At 40.2% G+C, this 13,183-nt stretch overlaps 1 long non-coding RNA gene across 1 annotated transcript in view; it reads left to right on the forward strand.

Moving 5' to 3' along the window:
* LOC129030105 (uncharacterized) overlaps nucleotides 1-13,183 on the forward strand; it is a 42,063-nt gene that overhangs the window by 25,857 nt on the left and 3,023 nt on the right. The window contains exon 3 of the long non-coding RNA XR_008500558.1: nucleotides 7,342-7,387. This is a non-coding gene — a long non-coding RNA (uncharacterized LOC129030105). The remainder of the gene's footprint in view (nucleotides 1-7,341; nucleotides 7,388-13,183) is intronic.

The raw sequence follows: 13,183 nt of genomic DNA on the forward strand, positions 1-13,183 counted from the left end.
GAGGAGGAGGCTGCTCTGAGGGGCCCTCCTTTGAAGCCCTGGATGTCCTACAGTGATATGGGGCCTTGGCCAAGCAAGTTGAGCTTTGAGGCCAGCAGCAGGTTTGAGACACTCCGGGGGCTGCTGACTTCAGCTGAGGGGGCTCAAAGCCCAGATCCCCACACAGCTGTGGACTCTCAAGGATCTCTCTCTCTCTTTCTTTCTCGGGCAGAGCTTCATGTGCATCTCAGCCAGCCCTGCAGCAGCCCTCAGCAGCCCTTCTCTAGGGCTGGGGCATCTGTATGCCCAGGAAATCACTGGGCTGAGGGTACAAGATGGGATCTTGGCTTTCTCAAAAGAAGAATGAATTATTATTATTGATTCCTCTGGCGGCACTCTTGGGGCTGGACTCACCATTACTCCCAGTGACCTACTTGGGAGATTTCTGTTTCTTGTTCCTGAAACCTTAGATTCTGAGGGCTGTTTCTATCAGGAGATATAGGACTCATTAACTTAAAGCTATGACCACTGCTGATCAATTTGGGCCCACTGTACCAGTAGACCAGCCAGCAAAGAAAATAGTTCATGCACTGTCAGTTGTAATATACCCTGATCATAAGCAGAAAGCATGGTTATTTCACAAAGAGGGTAGGGAAGGGTAGGAAGAATGTTTACTTTTTCCTCAGGAGATGCTCTACTCCCTAAATAACTGAATTCCTATTGAATGTATTGAGAGAAGTTGGCACTTAGGTATTGAGAATGCTGCCACCTATATTAGAATCAAGGGTAAGAAATAATTGGAGTGAGAGCAATGGAAGTTGAAGGGTAAGATCAATTGTACATATATGGAAGAGGAGTGTCTCCCCTTTAGGTCCAGGTGTGACTTGGCATTGTAGAAGTGCAGGAGGCAGAGGAAGGTGGATGTCCTTCTCTCCAATGGCTCTGTACTTCCTCATCTTTCTCAGAATAATTGGTTGTGAGGACAAAAATGATGTCACTATACCACACCATCTCCTTATTTGAGGCAATAAGGATTTAGGTGAACTTCAACTTACCATTATGATTGAGAGAAAGTGGAGAATCATTTGGGGAAACAAACTAAAAAAGCAGAAGATTGTCGACTCAATGATTCATAGAATGGTCACTGCTTTATTTTCTATAGCTGGACATTTCCTCCTATCTTTCTGTAAGATGCATGCCATGAATAGATTGATGTTCTTGGGGAAGAGTACCCATCTCAGAGGTGAAATCATTGATTAATGTTTTCCGGGGATATGTTTATCAATGAATCTGCAATGGCTAGAGCAATTCCTGGCAACATGGGTACTCAGAAAATATTTGATGAGTAAATAGAAGGAAGGAAGGGAGAAAGGCAGGCAGGAAAGAAGAAAAGGTAGGGAAGTAAAAGTAGGGAAGGAGAGGTGAGAGGATTGGAAGAGAGGGAAGCAAGGAGGCAGCAGAGTGGTAGAGAGAGAGAGAGAAGGGAGGGAGGGAGGGAAGGAAAGAAGGAAGGAAGGAAGGGAGGGAGGGAGGGAAGGAAGGAAGAAAAGAAGGAAGGAAAAGAAGGAGGGAGGGAGGGAGGGAAGGAAGGAACGAAGGAAGGAAAAGAAGGAGGGAGGGAGGGAAGGAAGGAAAGGAAGGAGGGAGAGAGGGAAGGAAGGAAAGAGGGAGGGAGGGAAGGAAGGAAGGAAAGAAGGAAGGAAAGGAAGGAGGGAGGGAGGGAAGGAAGGAAGGAACAGAAGGAAAGGAGGGAGGGAGGGAGACAGGGAGGGAGGAAGGAAGGAGGGAAGGAAGGAAGGAAAAGAGGGAGGGAGGAAGGAAGGAAAGAAGGAAGGAAGGAAGGAGTTTCTTACTTCTGGCTCATCAGATTTAGAGGTCACACTTGTGATACTATTCTGTGATAATGTATTTAGTATCCTGGAGGTGGGAAAAATTCATTTTTGTCTCATTAAATTTATAAAACCCATGGCTTTTGCCTAAGGGAACAATTGTGTTTATAGAACGGTGAAATGTTTCTAAGTAAATTGATCCTGTATGCAAAAGTGTATAACAGTTTTGTTGACATCGGATTTTTACTATGGTAAGTTCAGAAAGTTGATGTTCCTTGACTGTCTCTCTTGGTCTGTTAGAGGCTTCTTTCTGTCACTCCCGTATCGTAACTGAATCACTTCGTATTATCGCTCCTCCTCACCTAAGACAGTTTACTTCTGCCTGCTCCTAAACAGCAAGAATTGAAAGAAAATGTGTAGACTTAGAAAAAGTATATACCCCAGAGCCACCTTTAAATGCATTTTTCCAAGGCATATCAAAATATCCTTGGAATTTGTTGTGAAAATTTGACCACATCCTAGTTAGCATGAGGTTAAAATTAACAGTAACATGTGTTTTAGGGATCTCAATTTGCAAAATATTAATAGAGTTCATGGGCAGTTAACTGCAATAAAGGGAGGAAATGAAGTTTATAGTGCAAGGCCCTGGGGATTACAGCTTTCCTTACCCCTGAGCACTTTCATATCCCAGAACTCACATAAAGTGAGGAAGGCCATAAAAGGAACAAAGAAGGAAAGCTCAAGGTTGATGTCATAGGTCTCTTTCTCTTCCCTCCTGGGAGGACTTCCAGTGATTCCAGAGGTAGCCTCACTTAGCCTCAGTTTCCCCCTGCCCATTCAGAAATCCATGATTCACCCAGAGGTGCAAAAACAGGGACCTTCAGCGAGACCCATAGCATGCTGAAACATCAGAAAGGAGCCCTGATCAATTTCTTATCACTTCTGTGGATATGTGATTCTTACTGCATTTTCATCTCAAGTTAAACTACTTAGGCATAAAAAAAAATTTTTTTTAAATGCATGGAAGACATTCCAGATTGAGAGTCAGTAGACATGGATTTATGCATTCTCTGCTTTTGACCCTCTTGTAACTTTAAGGAAATCACTACTTCCTTCTACATTTTTGCCTGCTCACCTAAACAGAAATAGTAGGGCTAGGGGATCTCTAGGGGCTTTTCCCGCTCTTTAGTCTGTAGTTTAATGTGAATCTGACTTTTGTCCAGTGAGCTTTCTAAGGAAAACCTACTAAAGAATGATTACTGAATACAAGATTCAGATATAAGAGCCAGGAGAAGTCACTGCAAGCTAAAGTAATCACAATAGCAAGAAAGGTAGGCTTTATTTCAAAGGTGGGATGGAAGTTGAATGATGAGAGAGGAAAGACGTCATTCCAGGCAAAGAGAAGGCTTAGGGTAAAGGCCTGAGGTGTGAAGATACAAGGCCTAATTTGTTTTTTTTTTTTTTTTTTTTTTTTTTTCTTTTTTTTTCTTTTATTATTATTATTATTATTATCATTATTATACTTTAGGTTTTATGGTACATGTGCGCAATGTGCAGGTAAGTTACATATGTATACATGTGCCATGCTGGTGCGCTGCACCCACCAACTTGTCATCTAGCATTAGGTATATCTCCCAATGCTATCCCTCCCCCCTCCCCCCACCCCACAACAGTCCCTGAAGTGTGATGTTCCCCTTCCTGTGTCCATGTGTTCTCATTGTTCAATTCCCACCTATGAGTGAGAATATGCGGTGTTTGGTTTTTTGTTCTTGCGATAGTTTACTGAGAATGATGATTTCCAGTTTCATCCATGTCCCTACAAAGGACGTGAACTCATCATTTTTTATGGCTGCATAGTATTCCATGGTGTATATGTGCCACATTTTCTTAATCCAGTCTATCATTGTTGGACATTTGGGTTGGTTCCAAGTCTTTGCTATTGTAAATAATGCTGCAATAAACATACGTGTGCATGTGTCTTTATAGCAGCATGATTTATAGTCCTTTGGGTATATACCCAGTAATGGGATGGCTGGGTCAAATGGAATTTCTAGTTCTAGATCCCTGAGGAATCGCCACACTGACTTCCACAAGGGTTGAACTAGTTTACAGTCCCACCAACAGTGTAAAAGTGTTCCTATTTCTCCACATCCTCTCCAGCACCTATTGTTTCCTGACTTTTTAATGATTGCCATTCTAACTGGTGTGAGATGGTATCTCATTGTGGTTTTGATTTGCATTTCTCTGATGGCCAGTGATGGTGAGCATTTTTTCATGTGTTTTTTGGCTGCATAAATGTCTTCTTTTGAGAAGTGTCTGTTCATGTCCTTCGCCCACTTTTTGATGGGGTTGTTTGTTTTTTTCTTGTAAATTTGTTGGAGTTCATTGTAGATTCTGGATATTAGCCCTTTGTCAGATGAGTAGGTTGCGAAAATGTTCTCCCATTTTGTAGGTTGCCTGTTCACTCTGATGGTAGTTTCCTTTGCTGTGCAGAAGCTCTTTAGTTTAATTAGATCCCATTTGTCAATTTTGGCTTTTGTTGCCATTGCTTTTGGTGTTTTAGACATGAAGTCCTTGCCCATGCCTATGTCCTGAATGGTAATGCCTAGGTTTTCTTCTAGGGTTTTTATGGTTTTAGGTCTAACATTTAAGTCTTTAATCCATCTTGAATTGATTTTTGTATAAGGTGTAAGGAAGGGATCCAGTTTCAGCTTTCTACATATGGCTAGCCAGTTTTCCCAGCACCATTTATTAAATAGGGAATCCTTTCCCCATTTCTTGTTTTTGTCAGGTTTGTCAAAGATCAGATACTTGTAGATATGTGGCATTATTTCTGACGGCTCCGTTCTGTTCCATTGATCTATATCTCTGTTTTGGTACCAGTACCATGCTGTTTTGGTTACTGTAGCCTTGTAGTATAGTTTGAAGTCAGGTAGTGTGATGCCTCCAGCTTTGTTCTTTTGGCTTAGGATTGACTTGGCGATGCAGGCTCTTTTTTGGTACCATATGAACTTTAAAGTAGTTTTTTCCAATTCTGTGAAGAAAGTCATTGGTAGCTTGATGGGGATGGCATTGATTGAAATTCAATGGAGAGCAAGGCAATTGGAGTAAGTTGAAGAAGGAAACAAAAGAGGATGACCTCCATGGCCTTCCCAGGACTTCATCTGGGCCATTTCTGGGGCCACCTTCAGGGACACACTTCAGTGTGGTATATAGGAACATTTTTGGACTCAAAATGTCAAAATAGGTGGCCGATCTGGACCATTTCTGATGAGGGCCCTACTGGTCTCGCTTGCCCAGCTAGTGCTCTTGTAGCTGAGACCTGACTTTCTCACTCTAGTTGGTAGCTGTCCTCATGTCAGTTCCTTTCACACTAGCTTCTCCACAGGCCTTTGCCATACTCACCTTCTGCTTCTAGAATGGGGGTCATTCTGCTTTCGAGAGGGCCTCCATGGAAAGAATCTGGGAGTGATGACTTTCCAGGGTGTTAACATATGAAATCTTCCACTCTCTTCATATTTTTTTTTTTTTTTTTGAGGTGGAGTCTTGCTCTGTTGCCCAGGCTAGAGTGCAGTGGCGCAATCTCAGCTCACTGCAACCTCCGCCTCCAGGGTTCAAGTGATTCTCTTGCCTCAGCCTCCTGAGTAGCTGGGACAACAGGCATGTGCCACCACTCCTGGCTAATTTTTGTATTTTTAGTAGAGACAGAGTTTCACCATGTTGGTCAGGCTGGTCTTTAACCCCTGATCTTGTTATCTGCCCACTTGGGCTCCCAAAGTGTTGGGATTACAGGCGTGAGCCACCATGCCTGGCCCCCTCTTCATATTCTATTTTTTGTTTGTTTGTTTGTTTTGAGGCGGAGTCTCACTCTGTTGCCCAGGCTGGAGTGCAGTGGTGCGATCTCGGCTCACTGCAAGCTCCGCCTACCGGGTTCACGCCATTCTCCTCTTCATATTCTTAAGGCTCAATCCTCTGAGCTTCCAGGAGGCCTAAGGGTACCCAGGCCTCACACCACTTCTGCTCTTGGCAAAGTTATCAGGAGCTTTCCACCACTTCAATCTTTGGGACAGTGAAGTTCAGTGGAGCTCAGACTATTATGAACCCTTGTTAGTACCCATTGACTGGGTTTGATACCCAGGCACTCTCATTAGATTCTAATCACTTTTTGCCACAGTGAGGTCTGAGGCTTAGTACTCTCCAGGTCACCCTGCTGACATCTCCACTCTCTCTGACCTTGTCACTAGAACTGGGATCTGGCCTTCTATTTTTCTTAGTCATGAACCCCTACTTTGTTAAGTGTCTCAGGCCCCCCAGGACCACAGTTCTCAGCTCATTTATCTGGGAGTATTAATATCCTGCCTTGTGCTTGCCTGGATTCTTTATCTGACTGGCAGGTGCTCTGGGGTAGATCACCTTCTGAACTATGACCTAGTTTGCAACAGCCTCTCACACCTGTATCCTTAGGCTCATTTGTGTTGCATGCTTCAATTCCCCAAACATTCATCACACATTCTTCTTACTTAAACTTGATTTCTCATCCTTGATTTGTGAGCAGTTAGAGCAATAGCCCCCCCCAGAAATATCAAAAGCTGTTTGTTATTACAAAGACCTCATTCTACTCTTATTAAAGATGTTGGGAAAGAATCTCATGATGCTAGCTCATATTCTTGATGGGAATTATTTGATAACTACCTGATAAAATTTTTTAGCCTCATAATCACTTGCTCTGAATCTCCAAAACACTGAGAAATTGAAGGAAATACATAAGGGTTGTTTGTTCCTTTATTTGTTTATTTTAATTAAAGGCAGCATTTTCACAAAAGTTGTGGTCTTTTTAATTGTGCACACTTTGTGCCTTAGTTTATCTGTGTTCAGTTCCTGGCCAAAGATCATTTGTTTTCATAAGAATGTACATGTGTCTGAAGTATCAGAGCTACAGGCGCTGCTCCCACCCCATCCCTGCAGACTTCATCCTGCTCAGTCCAAGGCAAGGGAACCATCCACTGGCTCAGACCCATTATGAGAGAAATCTAGAATTGACTTGCCTACTAGTCCTGGGCCAAAAGGAAACTGAGGTAGCTCTTCAGTACACAAGAGTCTAATGGATGGCAGGTCTCTCAACCCCTACAAGCATGCCCGCCAGAGGCAGAAGATGCCCACTGCCATCCCTCACCAAGCCGATTGAACACTCACAATCTCATAGGACAGGTCAGTGCTGAGTTAATGGAACCCTTTTGGAGCTTATCAATGGGATTCCTCAATACATCCAACAAGGGCTTCTGCACTTTTTCCTCACTCAAGACATACTGAGCTTTTATCCCTCAAATGAGCCCATGCAATTGGTGCCTGTATGGTAGACACACCTGACAGCAATAACTTAAGTCTACCCTGAGAATAACCCTATATAGCAGATGGACCTGACAGCAATTATTTAAGAAATGAGGGTGCTCGTGTGGAGGTTGCTGAGGAGAGGGTGCTAAGTGAGGATGTTATATAAACTGCATGTTTTTTTTTTTTTTTTTTTTGCCAGCAGTTGTGGTTCTCCTGTCCAGCCTGCCACCACTAGACCATCCCTGTATGTAAGTTCACCCAAATAAAACCATAGGCCTCTTTTGCTGGCTGTAGGTCTCTTCTCTAGCCTCTTGAACCCAGTGCTATCCCTACTGAAGTTATTAGGGGTCTGGCATGACAGTGTCACAGCATGCTTCAATGCCTGCAAAATAGACTGAGTCTTATGGTTTTGGCTCTGTTGAGTTTATTCTGATGATGGCAAGGTTCTTATCCTTTTCACTCATCCATAGTCAATGAGCAAGGCATCCAGGGGAGCTGACACTCCAAAGGGAGATAACCTATCACAAATAACTCAGGTCTGGTCTCCCCAGCACAAGTGTCAATATGGGCAAAATTCCTTCTGACTCAAATCCCAAAGTCCTCCATATTTCTTGCTTTTCCAAAAGATTACCTTAAGCAGCCCAAAATCCTCTGAAGGGCTTGATATGTGCTGAGCTCCTGAAGGCTGTGGGTAAAGCCAACCATGGAGCTTCAGAGGATGTTTGCATGCTTAGCAGGCTTAGCAGAGACACTGTACCAAGCAGTGTTTTTAGAGTAAAGAGGAATTTGAGTTTTTCTCATCTGGGACCAGGAAAGATTCTGATATGACTCAGAGGATTACAGTAAGAGAGCCTTTTCAATAATGGGGTAAAGAGGAAATCAGACTGAGTTTGCAGGAGGCATCTTGGGGTTTTATTCCCTGCTTAACAACTTACCAACTCTGGGGCTATAAGCCATTTATTTCTCTTAGCCTTGATATCTTTATCAATTAAATAGAGATAATAATATGCATCTTGAGGAGTTACCCTGCGAATTACATGTGGCCATGGTTATAAAATATCTAAACAACATTTGATATACAGTAAGTGCTCAATATATAGAAGCTATTTACTACAATAAAGGAGAGTTAAGGCAGGTTACTGGAATTACTTTATCATTTTCTCTAGATCTGAGAGATTCCAAAGGAGCTGATATAACCAGACATATGGCCTAGTTAGTTCTAGGAAAATCTATAACAAAACTCACTTTTCTTATAAGCTTCAGCAGAACTAAGAGAAATCACTGCCCTAAAGTTTGGAGAAGAGCAAAAGGCTGAATTCAGGACCTATTTGTCTTACAGACAAGTGGAAGCTCCCTACTGCATACCCAACACCACATATGTGCACAGAGGTGCACAAACACAAAGGTGCAGACACACACATGCATACATGCACATATTCACATACGGAGCTCCCACTCCAAGACTGAGCTACCTCTCTTGCCCAGTGTTCTTAAGCTCCTATGTTGTATCAAAGGAGAAGAAACTGATGTTTCAAGCTTGTTGAATTCTAACTCATCAAAATAGTTTGGGTTACCCCCTGTGCTACTTTACAAGGCACTTAGGCATTTTTTCATGGGGTTGGGAAATCATGTTTCATCAGTAATAAACAGGATCAACTCCCAAAGACTGAAGCTCAGTTTCAAGCTCAGAACCCAGGAGGTCAGAGTGGATTCTATCACAGAAAATCACAAACTCCCTTTCCTCAGCAAAGCAAAACATATTCTGGGAGAAAGAGAGGAGGCTTAAGGTCAGGCACAGCAGTTTCTAATATTTTTCCACTTGACTTTTCTTAATTAGTGTTGACTAGCTTAACGGAGCAATTAAGGGGCTTATTTGCTTTTTAAAATCACATGTGAAATTTAAGAAACCTTGAAATAGAAGAAATATTTGTCCCCAAGATCTTACCCAACAAGGGATATCAGTTTGAATATTCTCCAACCACTAGAAAGTGAGAACAACCGGCCCTGTTCTCCAAATGAGGCCCAAGCAAAACAGAAATTGCAGTAGCCGACTCTGCATGTAGAAATCCTCAGCAAGTGGAATGGCTGCTTTTCAGATGTTATTTCTGAGACTTCCATGAAAACAACAATGATAATTAGCTTTTGATAATAAAGACATCTACCACTTATTGATTAATTATGAACTTACAAATGTGCTGCAGACACAATTAGATTATTTTAATATTTTCATATATTATATCAATTTAAATCTGTAAATTTTCCCTCCTCTTTTTACTAGAGTAAGAAAATAAGGATTCACAGAAGGTGAATGGCATGCCCAGGGTCACACACCTGTCAGGACCTCGATTGAAACTTTTCTCATTCAGACACATGGTTTTCCCATGACATTTCACTTTCTTCCCTTGTGATAATTCTAAACCAGGAGAACTGTGGCTTAAGCACACCGAAGATCATTAAATAACTAAATTCGTGTGTGCACATTTACACCTATATTTATATAAATAGCATATATAATAGTAAAAATTACGTTATTTTAAATAATTATATCTAATTATCTGTATGACAATCTAATAAGCCCCTAATAGATAGTATATTAATCATATGTTTATAGTTTTTTAAGTTATTTACATGTAATGATAAGCCTACATATCACAATTTGTAATTGATATAAACATAAATTGATAATAGTACAAATACGTATACAATATATTAAATGTGATATGTATATGACATATACATGAGGCATACAAATCCATAATATGTAATACAAGCCATAATATAACATGACATATAAAACATATAATACATAATATTGTGATATATGTAATGCGTTTGTATAAAATACACAATACATGATATGTAATACATGGAAATTGTGTCTTTAATCATTGTGTATAATTACAGAATTATCAGAAATTTTGATAGAGGGTTAACAATTAGATTATTTTAATAAATATATCCTTAGAGGACAATATTCTATATTACACTATAACTCAATAAATAAATTTGATTATTAACTAATAATATTATGGAGTAATTAACTGGACTATCCAGAGTTTAATGTGTGCATCTGGCCATACGCAAGTTCACATTTATTGCCTACCATGTGCTAGAAACAGTGCAAAGCACTTTACATATCACCTTTTTAAACCTTTCCATAAACCAGCAAGGTAGGTACCATTCACTGAAAAGAAATCGAGGCTTATATCAGTTAAATATTCTTTTTTTTGTTTTTCCTTTAGGGGCACAGAGCTAGCAAAAGAGCCAGGAATCAACCCTTATTTTGTCTTATTTCAAATGATATAGTGTTTGTATTCTACCAAGTCAGATAAGTAGGTGGAGAAAAGACAAAGTGACAAAACACAGGAGGGACAAAGAGATTATGCCTTCATGCTTCCCTGCTCCTTGAAAATGTAGTATATGCCAAGTTTTCACTGATTCAGTGGGGAAGGCAAGGGACGCTGGCCTGGTGCCAGTTCAACCACTCAGTCTCTTGTTTATTCAACAAGCTGTTCCTCTGGGTCCTGGGGAAGAGGGAATTATTTGGGGTGGCAGCCCATGGCATATGTCCTGATGCAGCCCATGGCATATGTCCAAGCCCCTCCCAGTGTGACACTCTTGTGACCAGGGTCCATATGCTCATGGCATTCCCTTGGACTTGGCTATTTTTTTGTTGCCTCTGGGACTGCAGGCTAAATACTTGGCACTGAAAACACTGCCAGCAGCAGGACAGTTTGGGAATACATCCCACATGGGCACTGAGTCAACAGTGCCAACAGGAGGAAAACATATGAGCCCGGGGAGATTTCTTAACTATTTGCCCAGTGGGGGAAATTGTTTATTTTCTACATATCTCCCAAAGAACCCATTTATGAGCTCCATTTGTGACTTCAAACAGGTAAGTTGGCAGAGACATGGCAGTAAAGATAAGATGATGACTAACTAATAGTCTTGCAACAGGTTTCAACACCCAGATCTACAACTACCATTATTTTTTTTCTTAACCACTAACATTTATTTTCAAATACAAACATGCTTTTAAGTATTTTTCTTAATACAGATAATAGTTTTATCTTGTTCCTGGCACCATTTCCTCTTCCCGATAGGGTTATAAATAGGGTATTCCATTTGGCAAGGGTCTTGTCCGTGGCATTGGAGAGACGGTTCTATAGTTACTGTAACAAAACAGCACATAGTTGGCATATTTCTCCCCAAACTTTCCTAACATTTACACTGCCATCTGCATACTTTTCACTTGACTTCACTCTGAAAATTGACTGTTCCTCTGATACATACCAGAGACTTGGCTACTTGGACATTTGGAAAAAAAATAAAAGGAGCAAAACATGAAAAAGGAAGCATTCTTCCCATTTCTGATCCCAGGCATTCAATACTTGTAATAGTACAGTAGTTTGCAATAATGGTTTAAGGTAGCTTCCTTTAAGGTCAATTTTAATTTTAAGATTTTAGGATTCTGTGAATGAAGGGATAATTCATTAATATACTAATATCGATAACTGCTTTATTTTCCTGAGTTTATATGGCTAATTGCCTATATTCAAATATATATGTAGAAAAATGTGGGAGCAGTATGTGTGTGTAAGAAAACTCAAAAATGAGTCTTAAAAACACAATAAAGTTAAAATGGAAGATCCAGACCTAAAACCCTTTCCAAAGTTCTGCTCCCAACATTTCAAATAAGTGTTAGATAATGCAAATGAGTTTTTAAGAGGATTAAGATGCTAGAACATAATATCTCTGGAAGTTCAAGGATTTCCATTGTTGTGAGACAAAAAATGCATAAGAATACAAATCTCCACAGTTTTGTCTTCCAGATAACCCGATAACCCCCACCAGCTAGGCTTCACTTTCTTTTCAGGTTTAAAAAAAGGAGGGGGAAGGTTTTGGCAATAGCTGCAGGAGTTATTGATGAATTGAGGATTCTCCAAAATGATACTTTTAGAGAGATAGAATACACATAGCCCTTGCCTGAAGAACTGGACAAATCCACTCTGTCTTCATCAAACATGGTTAGCCCTGGCATCATTTGAATGAATGTGAAGGAAAAACTAACTTCTTGATGTTTTTTCTTGAAACTCTGCCTGTGCATTTGCTCATGTCATATGAGCATATAGAAGAGAGAAGCCAGGTCACTGAGTGAATATTGGCCCATAACATATTTTATGGAAGGCTATTTGGTGCCTAGTCACCCCCAGAATGTCTTCATATGAGGATTTACTGAGCCAAAAACAATTTAAGATTTATTTGAGAAGTCACCCAAGTGATGAGTCCATTTGTGGATACAAAGATATTAGTGATTAGAATGGTTGTATTGGAGATGAGAAGTTGCATTGCTGTTGCTGCTGTGGTTTTATTCGTTTTCTTTGCTCTTATGCAAAATACTATAGGAAAATAATTTTTTAACCAAGTTTAATGTGAAATTTTACTTGTGATTTTGATATTTTGATCCCAAGCCTTTGGGTAATGAAATCCTTACAGTTGGAGAAGTCACATTTTCTGTTTTTGTTTTAACAATCATTTTAGCTTATAGAATGAAGGAGTGGACACTGGCTAACTTTACAGAATATTTTATCCATAATTAAGAAATGAAGCTGAAATAAGAACATTGTTTCTCATGGGTTTAAAATAATACAGATAATGTATTTTAATTCCAAGTGCTTTGGAGATAAAAATTTGAGGGCGAATAAACCAGTACACACCTGCACACACACGTGCACACACACACTCACACACACATTTACACACATATAGAAAAAAATACATTTTTAAGGCTTACCTACTTATATATATTGTGTTTAAATGAATATTCACTACATCCAACTCTTGTTGCTTTCATCCATCTTAGATATTTAATTTAACCATAACATTAACAGAGAGCTATGGTTGAGTTTGTAAGAAAATATCACATGCACAACATCTATTTGTGTAAGGCATGATGCTGGGTTCTGGATGTTGACTGAGATGAAAGAATGGACATCTTTTTGACATTGGAAAAATTCATAAATTTGGTGGAGAACAAACAT

Source organism: Pongo pygmaeus, chromosome 12, assembly GCF_028885625.2.
Source record: "Pongo pygmaeus isolate AG05252 chromosome 12, NHGRI_mPonPyg2-v2.0_pri, whole genome shotgun sequence".
NCBI classification, from domain to species: domain Eukaryota; kingdom Metazoa; phylum Chordata; class Mammalia; order Primates; family Hominidae; genus Pongo; species Pongo pygmaeus.